Source organism: Orycteropus afer, unplaced genomic scaffold (assembly GCF_000298275.1).
Source record: "Orycteropus afer afer isolate SDZICR_OR568_19922 unplaced genomic scaffold, OryAfe1.0 scaffold00113, whole genome shotgun sequence".
Taxonomy (NCBI): Eukaryota; Metazoa; Chordata; class Mammalia; order Tubulidentata; family Orycteropodidae; genus Orycteropus; species Orycteropus afer.
The window spans coordinates 1,325,668-1,337,976 of NW_006921700.1; positions in this window are offsets into that span (position 1 = coordinate 1,325,668).

The following is a 12,309-nucleotide window of genomic DNA, read 5'->3' on the forward strand; positions in this document are numbered from 1 at the left end:
AAGCCTATGCCCAGAGCTCTAATCCACAGCCTTGTAGCTGAATGACGTGAAACAACAGTCAAGGAACTATGTCCTCTCCCCCAACCCCAGTGAACAATCTTGAGGAAGTCTCACATTGGCCATATTTAGGTCATGTGCTCAGCTCTCACCAATCACTCTGGAATGCTTCAATTGCCATGATTGGGGTATGTGCTCATCCCTGGGAGCTGGGGAGGAAATGAAGTGTGGGACTAGGGCAGAGGGTGATATGGAAACGTGCCAGGGAGCCAAAATCAATAGCTACCATACACCTAAACCCAGTGCTGTGGAGTGGATTCCAACTCATAGCCACAGAGCAGACAGAGTAGAACTGCTCCGTAGGGTTTCCAAGGCTGTGAATCCTTACAGAAGCAGATGGCCTCATCTTTCTCCCACAGAATAGCTGCTGGGTTTGAACCATTGACCTCCTAGTTAGCAGCCCAGTGTTTTAACCACTGCATCACCAGGGCTTCTTACAACCTTACATAGTAGGGTCACGCTAAGTCAGAATTGACGGGATGGCAGGGGCTTTACTATACACCTGTTGTTGTTAGCTGCTGTCGTGTCAGTTCTGATTCACAGAGACCTCATGCACAACAGAATGGAACACCGCTGAGTCCTGCACCATCCTCACAATCATCACTATGCTTGAGCCCATTTTGCAGCCATTGTGTCAGTCCATATCGAGGGTCTTCCTACAAACTTAGCAACTCCTCAATAATGATGACTGAGGATAAGGAATGGGGTTGAAGAATTAGTTCCAAATTAAAAAATGATAGGGCTTCTCTGTCATTCAATTTCTATTAATGCATTCATTTTTTTCTTTTTTGAGTGTCTATCAAGAAGCTGGCACTGTTTTTGGTGCCAGATAAACCTAGCAGAAACAAAAGAAAAGGCCCTGTCCTCCTGAAGTTTTCATTCTAAAGAAGGAAGATAGACAACAAATAAATGTGTGAACACATAATATGTTAGCCAGTGATAGTGCTACGGAGGCATGGTCGGGTAAGGAGAATAGGCAAAGAGCCTTAATGGTGCAGTGGTTAAAGCACTTGGCTGCTAACTGAAAAGTTGGCAGTTTGAACCACCAGCCACTTCATGGAGAAAGATGAGTCCATTTGCTTCCCCAAAGATTTACAGCCTTGGAAATCCTATGGGGTCAGTTTTATTCTGTCCTATAGAATTGCTATGAATCAGAATCAACTTAAAGCCAATGCGTTTGGTTGGAAAGAGAACAGGAAGTGAAGGATAGGGGGTTGCTGTCTTCTATATATTACTCACATTGTCATAGATAGGTAATAAATAGAGCACAGGCCAAGCTACTCTGATGAGGTAGCATTTGAACAAGGCCTGAAGGAAATGAGGGGGTGAGCTCTGTGATAAATATGATGGAGCATTTCAACCAGGAGAAACAGCGAGAAGAAAAGCCGTAAGGTGTGCTCAGGCTTCGTGTGCGAGGGGCAGCAAGGAGACAGAGGGGAGATGGCAGGAAATGAGGTCAGAGCAGAGGCAGGTTCGCTGAGAACTTGCCTGGGCCACGGGAGCTGTGGAGAGTCTGAGGTGGGGTGGGGGACCCTGGCTGTAGTCTGGAAGCATTTCTAGGTAAGCGTGTCTGTACCTAAAGCAGTACCAGAAGAAAGGGGCCAGGACTTCCAGGTCTCCAGTAAATTGTTGTGATTTGTTTTCTTGTTTTAAATAAATATTCAGTTTTGTACTGAACTTTATATTCCTAATTTGTATTCTTTTTCTTAGCAAGCCTCATCCACAACCTACTCCATGGTATAAATTTTGGGTCTCATAAAATCTGGATCCGCCCCTGGACAAAGAGGTTGGGGCGGGGATGGGTAGGTTTGATCAAGTAGGACCTGATAGACCTTGGCCTGTAGTCTTAAGTGAAATACAATATTACTGGAGAGTTTTGAACAGAGCAGTGACATGATCTGAGTTATATTCTTAAAGGATCACTCTGACTGCTGATGTTGAAAACAGGCTGTCTAGAGCAGCCCTATCCAATTGAAATACAATGTGAGTCATATGTAATTTTTAATGTTCTAACAGCTACATTAAAAATGGTATAAAGAGACAGGTGAAATTCATTTTAGTAATAACCCATAAGGAGCTTTGGTACTGTAGTGCCTAAGGCACTTGACTGCTAACCAGAAGGCTGGCGGTTCAAACCCACCAGCCACTCCTTGGAAGGAAGATGGAGCAATCTACTTCCATAGTGATACTGCCTTGGAAACCCAAGGAGGGGTCGCTATGGGTTGGGTCCGACTGACGGCACACAACAACAACAATCTCTATGGAAGCAGACTGCCTTCTCTTTCCCCTATGGAGCGAGTGGCTGGTGAGTTCAAACTGTCCCTTTTTGTTAGCAGCCAAGTGCGTAAGCACTGTGCTGTGAAGGCTCCTTATTTTAATGATTATGTATAAGATATTATCATTTAAACATACAATCAATATAAAAACTATTACTGAAATATTTTATTGTCATTTTTTTTTAATACTGCTTGGAAATCTACTGAGTATTCACAGCACAATTTTATTTGAACTGACCACATTTCAGGTGCTCAATAGCCAGCTGGGGCTAGTGGCTTTACCACAGTGGAAAGCAATGTGCCTTCGCACCACCCTCCCCAAGCTGGGAAGTGGTTGTGAGCACTCCCCATCTCACATTGTGGGATGGTAGAGGGCTGGCAGGACAATTTCCAAAGCTGCACGGGAATAAAACCTCATGGAAATGATGCAGAGACTATAGGCTCCAATCTGAGATTGAATGATGACAATATCTAATCTGTGTATAGTACACTTCCTAAGTGTTTTACATGTGCAAAATCATTGCATCCAATTTGCTAATTATTTCCTTTCTTATAATGTCCTTCTTAAGTTTTGGCTGGCCTCATAAAATGTACAGGGAAGTGTTCCCTCTTTTTCTATTTTCTAGTAGTGTTTAAGAAAGAAAGAAAGGCAGGTCACAGAAAGGTGAGAAAATAGAAAAAGAGTAAACATGCTGAGCATGTGGGTGACAGCGAGGGCCTGCTTCCCTAAACAGAAGTACTCCAGCCTGCAGATGTAGAGCGCAGGTTTGGGGGCAAGGCTGCAGGTAGGTTTCTTCCTTAAATGTTTAGGATTCACAGCAAAACCATCTAGGCCTGGAGGTTTTTTAAAGAAGGTATTTAATCACAAGTTCAATTTTATTAATAGATAGCAAATTGGAATTGTCCTATATTTCTTCTTGTGTCAATTCTAGCAAACTATGTTTTTCTAGGAAGTTGTCCATTTTTTCTAAATTTTAAAATGTATTAGCATATAGCAAACTGCCATCTAGATGCAATGATGGGTCTCTCCTCGTTCAGAGCAAAGAAGAATGAAGAAAACCAAAATTAATGGAAACAATTAGTCCTAGTGACTGGTACACCATCCGATCTGCAGCATATACAACTATGAGATCAGAAGAACTAGATGGTGCCCGGCTACCACTGTCATCCACTTGGAAGGGGATCTATGTACGAGATCCTGGATAGAGAAGGAGAACAATGTGGAACAAAATTCAAAATCATTAGGAGAAAAAAAAAAAGTGGGGACCAGGTTTGCTGGTCCGATAGAGCCTGGTGGAACCACTGAGACTATGGCCCCTAGCTGCCCTTCAGGTCTGGAATTAAACCCACACCTGTGGTTATCAGCCAAACAAAGTACAGGCATATGAGTTAAACATTTACCTCAAGTAGATACACTCCTTGGAGAGAACAATCATGGGAGAAAGAAGGGCTCCTTAAGCACAGGGAGACAGCTCAGGGGGCAGGAGTGTATGCAGGGATGGACACTGGGAAGAGGTAACTATAGGGAGGAAATGGGAGGGGAGCTGTTGCATTGTGGTAAACTGTGGTCAATGACATGAGACAAAGTATATGTGAACTGCTGTATGGAAAGTGAATTTGCTCTGTAAATCTTCACCCAACTCACAATAACAAAAATGTATTAGCATAAAGTTATGTATCGTGTCCTCTTTTACATTATTTGTGTTTGTAAGGTTTGCAGCAATGTGTCCTTTTTCATTCATGATATGGGTATTTGGTAAGAAATATTTTCAATAATCTGTCACTGGATCAACTGATGAATGAACAAACCATGGTATACTCATACAATGAAATATTATTCAGCCATAAAGAAACGAAGTACTGACACCTGCCACAATATGAATAAACCTTGAAAATGTTATTCTAAGTGAAAGAAATCAGTCACAAAAGACCGCATATTGTGTGATCCATTTTTATGAAATATCCAAAATAGGCAAACTCATAAAGTCAGAAAGTAAATCCATGCTTGCCTACAGTTGCAGGATCCACAGTGTTCCACTGTATTGTACACATGGGTGCCAGGAGTCAGAACCAGCTCATTAGCAACCAACAACAACAATGATTGGGGGGTTTGGGAAGAAATGGAGAGTGACTGCTAAAGGATGCAGTTTATTTTCAGGGTGATGAAAATGTTCTAAAATTGGTTGTGGTGATGGCTGCATGACTGTGAAGATACTGAAAATCACTGAATTGCATGGCATGTGAATTAGAACTCAATAAAGCTGTTTAAAACCTATCATTGGACAACCTCATTCGATCCTCTCCTCAATTTTGTTCAGAGAAACAAATTGGAAAGTACTTAATTAACAAAATAATTTGTTAACCAGTCATTCATTCTTCAACCCCAATACCAATATTTCAATTATAGCTTTCCTTGATACCCCAGAGGTGTTTTCACGCTGGGGCACTGCACAATGGAATCAGCAAAGAATTCTGACTACACAAGTTCTCAGAAGATCAATTTGAGGAAATTTTTATCTGAAAGTATGCTTGTGGGTCCTTAGAAAAGTCTCTGCATATTCCCCGACATACAGATGTTCTAGTCTGAAGTCCATTGCATTAGGCTATGTTGTCTGTCAGTATAGGGATGGGCTGGGTGGAGTTGGTTGTGTCCCAATGTCTGCTAGCTCAGTAGAGATAAGCTCCACCCATGGAAGGGTCCTTGTGAGCCGGTTAGGATCAGTGTTGGGGTTGCTGACCCAGACATGGGTACATCTTCAAGGTCAGCTCTAGTGGAGGATATTTGAAGGAGATATGGTCATGGTCTCACTCCGACAGGTCTATGATCTCTGGAAACCACAACATTCTAGAGAACAACCTAGACAAAATAACCTTGGCTTCTTTTGGGGACACTGAACTAAATGTTGCTTTGCTCTACCTGCAGCTGCCCGAGCAGTTTCTGGCAGTTCAAGGAGGATTTATGTAGCTGGGAAACTTGATCCCTCGCCTTTCCCCTTTTACTTTTTTTCAGGCAAATTTAATCTTTGTACCCGCCATGTCTGCAGAGTATATAATTAGCATGCTGACATCTGAGCAGCAGTGTTTCTCAGCTAGCTTTATTTAGGGGTGGAAATATTTTTTACTTTGGATAAACTTAGGCGCCCCCCTCAACTTACTTATTATTCCAAATATGACCGCTTTTTCACCTTTAAATGTGTGTCAAGGACACAGAAATAATGCTCTTGTTATCTTACATGTAATCACGATGTCACCATAGGGATGTCAGACTTAGGGTGTCCTGGTCACCTCTGACTCCAGCTCTTGTCATTTGTATTTATTTGAGGATTGTCTCACTCTCCCACTCCTGCAGTCCCCTTCTACCCCAGGTCAACCCCATCATGGAAGTCAGAACTTGTCCTTGATGGGAGATGTGTAGGGGTGGGTAGGGATTCCTAAATCATGTGTGTCTAGCAGACATCAAAGGATGTTTGAGGGGAATGGAAGGATTGACCTCCAAGCAACAGAAACCAAAACAAACCCGCTGCCACAGAGTCAATTCCAACTCGTGGCGACCCCATGTGTTACAGGGTAGAACTGCCCCCAGGGTTTTCTCAACAGTAATCTTTTAGAAGGCAGATCACCAGGAGTTTATTCTGTGGCACCACTGGGTAGGTTTAAAATGTTAACCTTCAGATTAGTAGTGAGTATAAACCGCTTAGGAACTCTGGTAGCATATTGCCTGAGGCACTTGACTGCTAACCAGAAGGCTGGCGGTTCAAACCCACGAGCTACTCCTTGGAAGGAAGGTTGGACAATCTATTTCCATAGTGATACCACCTCGGAAACCCAAGGAGGTGTCGCTATGAGTCAGGGCCACTTCGATGGCACTTAACAACAACAAGAACATAAACCACTTATGCCACCTAGGGCCCTCCCAAACAACATCTGAAAAAACACAAACCCACTGCCGCGGAGTCGACAGAGTAGGATGGCTTCCATAGTGCTTCCAAGCCTGAAATCGTCATGGAAGCAGACTGCCATGTCTTTCTCCTGCAGAGCAGCTGGCAGGTTCAAACTGCTGACCTTTCTGTTAGCAGCCAACCACTGAGCCACAGAGCTCCTTCCCAAGCAATGCAGCCATCAGAAACTGAGTTATCATATATCTGTATTCTTGAGGTTTTTCTACCATTTCCTTACCCCAGTTCCAGACTCCTGTATGACTCCATCTCCCCCACTCTTCCTTTCTCACCTTTGTTCTGACTTTATTATCCATAGCAAAAACCAAACATCCCAATTTCTTGTTGTTGTTGTTATGTGCCCTCGAGTCGACCCGACTCATAGTGACCCCTCCTTGGGTTTCCAAGGCAGTATCACTATGGAAGTAGACTGCCCAACCTTCCTTCCAAGGAGTGGCTGGTGGGTTTGAACCGCCAGTCTTCTGGTTAGCAGTCAAGAGCCTTAGGCACTACGCTACCAGAGTTCCTTCCCAATTTCTTAGACAGAGAAATTAATTTCTCCATCCCTTTCCCCAGTTCTAGATCTTCATGTACCTCAAGTCACCAGGAGTTCTAGTGGCATGGTGGGTAAGACATCTGGCTGCTAACCAAAAGGTCAGCAGTTCAAACCCACCAGCTGCTCTGTGGGAGGAAGATGAGGCAATCTACTTCTGTAAAGATTTACAGCCTTAGAAACTCAAGGGGGAGGTCACCGCGAGTCAGAACTGACTCGATGGCAGCAGGTTTGGTTTTGGTTATCTTAAGTCACCAAGCTAGAGCTTTCTTTTTTTTTGAAAATATACCCATTAGGTCCCAGGCACCCATTCTTTTCCTTCCCAGTTTTAGATCAGAAATTAAGGGTGGGGATTTTTGTTTGTTTTTATTAATAATAATAATAAAGTCTAGGAGAACAAGGTCGTACATATTAACAGAATAACAGGATAGCAGGAAAACTTAAGCCAGTCAACACTGTTTACCAAGTGTCTACCATGTTCCAAAGGTCTGAGTGGTGCAAGTGGTCTAAAACTGTCTATTAACCTAAAGGCTGATGGTTCAAACTTGCTCAGCAGCTCTGCAGAAGAAAGGCCAGGCAAACTGCTTCTGTAAAGATTGCAGCCAGGGAAACCCTATGGAGCAGTGTTACTCTGTAACCCATGGAGTCAACTCAATGGCAGTTAACAGCCATGTTCCAGGCACTGAGCTAGAAGCTGGGGGACGATGGGGGACAAAACCAGACAGCCTTGCTCGGAGAAGTTACAGTGCTAGTTGGAAAGAAACATCAGTCAAACCCTCAGGCAAGTAAATATTAAAGGGCCAGCACCAGGAAGGAGGGGTGCGGCTGCTATGAGAGTAAAATGCTGCCCAGAGGGAGGTCAGGGGACACTTCTAGGAGGATGTGGCTGCAGAACTGTGACCTGAAGGCCACTGAGGGCTAATTTGGGAAGGGGAGAAAAGACCATTTCAGCAGAGGGACCAGTCCGAGTAAAGGCCTTGTGACAACAGAGACCCCTGACAAAGGATGGAAGAAGGCCCATGTGGCTGGGGCTGCAAAAATGAGAGGTACTGGAGAGTGAGATGAGGCTGAAAAGGTGACTTAGGTGAGCCCACTAGAAGTTTGAAGCAGGAGGAGTATCAGGTTCAGCTTTGCTTTTTAAAAAACTCACTCACTCTAGCTGCAGTGTGGAAAATGGATTGGCGCATTAAAAGGGCTTCAAAGGAACTGTCAACTGCCTGAAGCACCCACTTAGAGACTAGTGCGTGATACTCAGGGTAGTGACTTATCTATGTGGATGTGTGTGTTTTAATGTAATTTTAAAGAATGAAATGAGGATGTGCACATACAGAGATACACATGGTAAAAATACCCAATAGTACTAATACTTTTAGGCTTATAAAAAGTACCAGTCACCTGGGCCATCCCTTCCCATACTCCCTATACCCCCCACTAAGGACCCCTTCTTCCACCCGTAACTGCTCATCTGCTATTTACTTCCTTCGTTCTTATATAACATGATTCAAGTGCTGCTTCTTTATTTTTCAGCTTTAGACATCAACACTTTACTTCCTACTACGGAAGAAAAACATTTCTCAGTCTTACCTCGCATCCCACTCTCCTCTCCAAACTCTGTTCTTGTCCTGCCAAGAGCAAACATTGAAAGCATCAGCAGCACTTCTTTTTTCTTCTTCTAAGAATGCTCTGACTCAGTTAGTGTCTGAACAATCCATCCATCAGGAAGGGCTGAAGCAGTACAGTTCACGATAAATTTAAACCTTTGTGAGGACAAAAGTACATGTGCGGTACATCTGCCAGGGTCATATTTGAAACAGTAAAGATTTTTACCCCTTTAAGCCCTTTAAGCAAAAACTAGGAGCCCTGGTGGTGCAGTGGCGTCTGAACCCATCAGTTGCTCTGTAGGGGAAAGATCAGGCAGTCTGCCCCCGTAAAGAGGGAAAGATGGGAAACCCAGGAAACCCTATGGGGCAGTTCTATTCTGCCCTATGGGTTCATAATGAGTCATAGACTCCGAGGCAACAAGTTTGGTTTTTGGTTTAGGAAGGAAAAACTGACAATTTCTTAAGGTGGCATAAGAATATTCAAGGAAACCAGTCGAATGATACGTTAGTTAGAAAGCACAGCACCACCACTGGCACTGTTAAGTGCTGCCGGGTTCGACTTTGACCCACAGAGACCCCCGTGTGACAGCATAGAACTGTGCCATAGGATCTCCTAGGCTGTAACCTTTATGAAAAGAGCTCTGGTGGTGCAGTGGGTAAAGCATTTGGCTGCTAACCAAAAGGTCAGCGGTTCAAACCCACCAGCATCTTCACAACAGAGAGACAAAGCAGTCTCCTTCCATAAAGACTTACAGCCCTAAAACCTTATGCGGCAGTTCTACTGTGTCCCGTAGCGTCATTTTAAGTCGGAATCCACTTGATGGCAGTGGGTTTGGTTTTGGTAATCCTTACGGAGGCACATCACCTGATTCTTTGCCCATGGAGCTGCAGAGAGGGTTCAAACCGACAGACTTTCAGTTAGCAGCCAAGTGCTTAACCACTGCTCCACCAGGGCTCCTTTCATTTGCACTAAACCAAAAAACCAAACTCACTGCCACTGAGTTGATTCCAACTCACAGTGACCCCCTTTGGCTTTCCGAGGCAGTAAATCCTTACAGAAGTAGATTGCTCAGTCTTCTTTCTGAGGAGTGGCTGGTAGGTTTGAACTGCCAATCTTCTGGTTAGCAGTCAAATGCCTTAGGCGCTACACACAAGGAGCACACAATCTTTACACAACTTGTATCTTAGAAAAGAAGTTTCACAAAGGTCATTAATTGATGATAATTTTATCTATCAACGACATAGCAAAACAAGCCTTTCCCATACTGCTGCTAAGAGTGTGAGTCAGGAAGTAAGTATATGATTCCTAATACAGAGCCTAAAACCAGAAGTCCTATGTTTGACCCTCAGAGAAACCAAGCCCCAGGAAATACTCAGAGACAACAAAGATTTCAGCACAAGAATATTCATGACAGTATTATTTATAATAATGGAAAACAACCTTAACGCTCCAAAAGTAGGACAATGGTAATTATATTACAGCTAGGGAATGGAATAGCATATAAAATGATTAATGTTCTCAAAAAGCATTTAACACTGTAGGGAGCTGCTCATAGTTTGTTAAATGTGAGAAACAATTGAGTTGGTCAACAGACATATAAAAACACGTAGTGTAGTGCTTAAGGCATTTGACTGGTAACCAGAAGGCTGGCGGTTCAAACCCATTCCTTGGAAGGAAGGCTTGGCAATCTATTTCTGTAGAGATACTGCCTCAGAAACCCAAGGAGGGGTCACTGTGAGTCGGGACCGACTAGACGGCAGTGAGTGTGGGTGTGGTGTGATGTGTATAACATACACATGTATAAACATATTATATACATGTAAACATATAAAAAATATATATACACACCCCAAGTTTTAAGTGTATAGAAAAATTACAATTTTTTTTCCTTTTAATGTGGTCTGCTACGCATATATCACCTGGGGGCCTCATTAAAAAAAGAGATTCTTGGGTACCACTCCACTTGGGTACCAAATTAGTCTTTCTAGAAGCAGAGTTCAAGGGTCTCCATCTACTTAATCACTCTGGGTACTACTAACACCTCGGTTGAGGACCACCAGACCAGAAGTAATAGCTCTCTCTGGATAGTAGAATTATGACTAATTGTTTTCTTCTCTTTAACCTTAAAAAAAAAAAAAAGTCTCTATCAAGCATATGCTCCTTTTATGATTAAAAGTTCATTAAAAACTCATCAAAGAAGCAGAAATATTAGAAAACAGAGCCAACTTAGAGTGTATTTTAGAATCAACTCAACGGCAATGGATGATCATGAAACACCTTTTAAGAACTTGACAGTGCTATTTTTTATATATACCAAATGAGTATCTAAGGATTTCTGACATGCAAAAGTCAGTTTAGGACAGGAAAGTATATGCTAAGTATAGATATGGAATTCATTACCTCATAAATTGTATAGGTAAAAAATATAAATGATTTTGAGAAGTATTAAGCACTAGCACTTCTCAGTGTTCTAAGATGTTTCTTGGCAAAAAGAAGGTTCTGTGATCAAATAAGCATGGGGCACAATACACATACTATAAACCCCTCTCAGAGTCACGGAGCTCATGAGCAGATTACAGCCTTGAGAGGTCCAGTCCTTTAAGTTTCATTCTCAATTCTAGCTCTACAAATTCTTAGAAGGACCCTACAAATTCTTGGCCAGAAGAGTCCTAGAAACAATTCTCATCCTGGAGTGATACCTTACACCTGATCCAACCTAGCAATTCAAATTCCCATGGTCTCTGAATGCTTAGCCCACATATCACCATATGCACCACCTGGTTCTAAGGGCACAGCTCGAGTCGTTACCAAGTAATGCTTAGGAACAGCAAAACTTAGTGCCAGGCTACAAGAATAGGAAAACATTTGAAAGAATTGGATATTTATTTTGTTCACCTATCTATCCCAAGACTAACCTGTGAGCTCAGGGCTGGAATTTTGTCTTACATTTATTTATGTACTCCCAACACAATAAAGCATTATTAGTCTTCAATGTATGGTGCACTGCCAACCAGGGGGTTAAAAATTTTTTTGATAAGTACAGTAATGAGACAGACACAGAACTATGTCCTAAAGTTTGCACACTTAGGATATCAAGGATATTAATTCATTAGTATTTTCTGACTGCTTACTTAGTGGTCACGTAAATCCAAGCTTAGCTTAATAGATACCATTTCTTTACCTCCAGATTCAAAAGTTGTAGCTGATGGCTCATTTCTTTCAAATAATATTTGATGTGATATCCTATTTCCAACATATCCACTTAGCTAGTTCTTTATGATCTGTTGTAGGATTTGACTAGTAATTCAGTTGGTTATGTTATTAATTTTGATAAGGTATATTCACATCAGGAGTGTAAGTTTTAACTTGTTGTGTATTTCAACATGTCTGTAATTTGCCTTTTGGGGCAAGATAATTCTATCTCCTACAGGACTGATACAAATTTTGCAGGACATCTAACATCCCTGGCCCCTTGCCCACTAAATACCAGTAGTGCCCCTTAGTCACTGTGACAAAAAGAAAAACATTCCCTAGGAGTGTGGTATCATCATCACCTGAGAACCACAGGCTTATAGCAAACCAGGAAGTTCAGTTAAAAAAAAAACAAAAACACTGAAAAAGAAACACCTCGCCTGAGCCTGCATTCAATATTCCAGCAAAGACTTCAAGACTTAGCAGGGTTATCTCCAATCCTACACGTCCAATGCCCCATTACATTTCTCTCTATTCTGTTAATGACATGAGCAGATTCAATACAAACTGCCAAAATACCCCAAGCCCTGCTCCAGTAACAGCACTGAAGCTGGGCAGATGCTAAAGCCAGGATTGCATGGGGGTACTGGCTTATATCTGAGGCAGTAGTCACAAAACAGGAAGTGTATCTGAA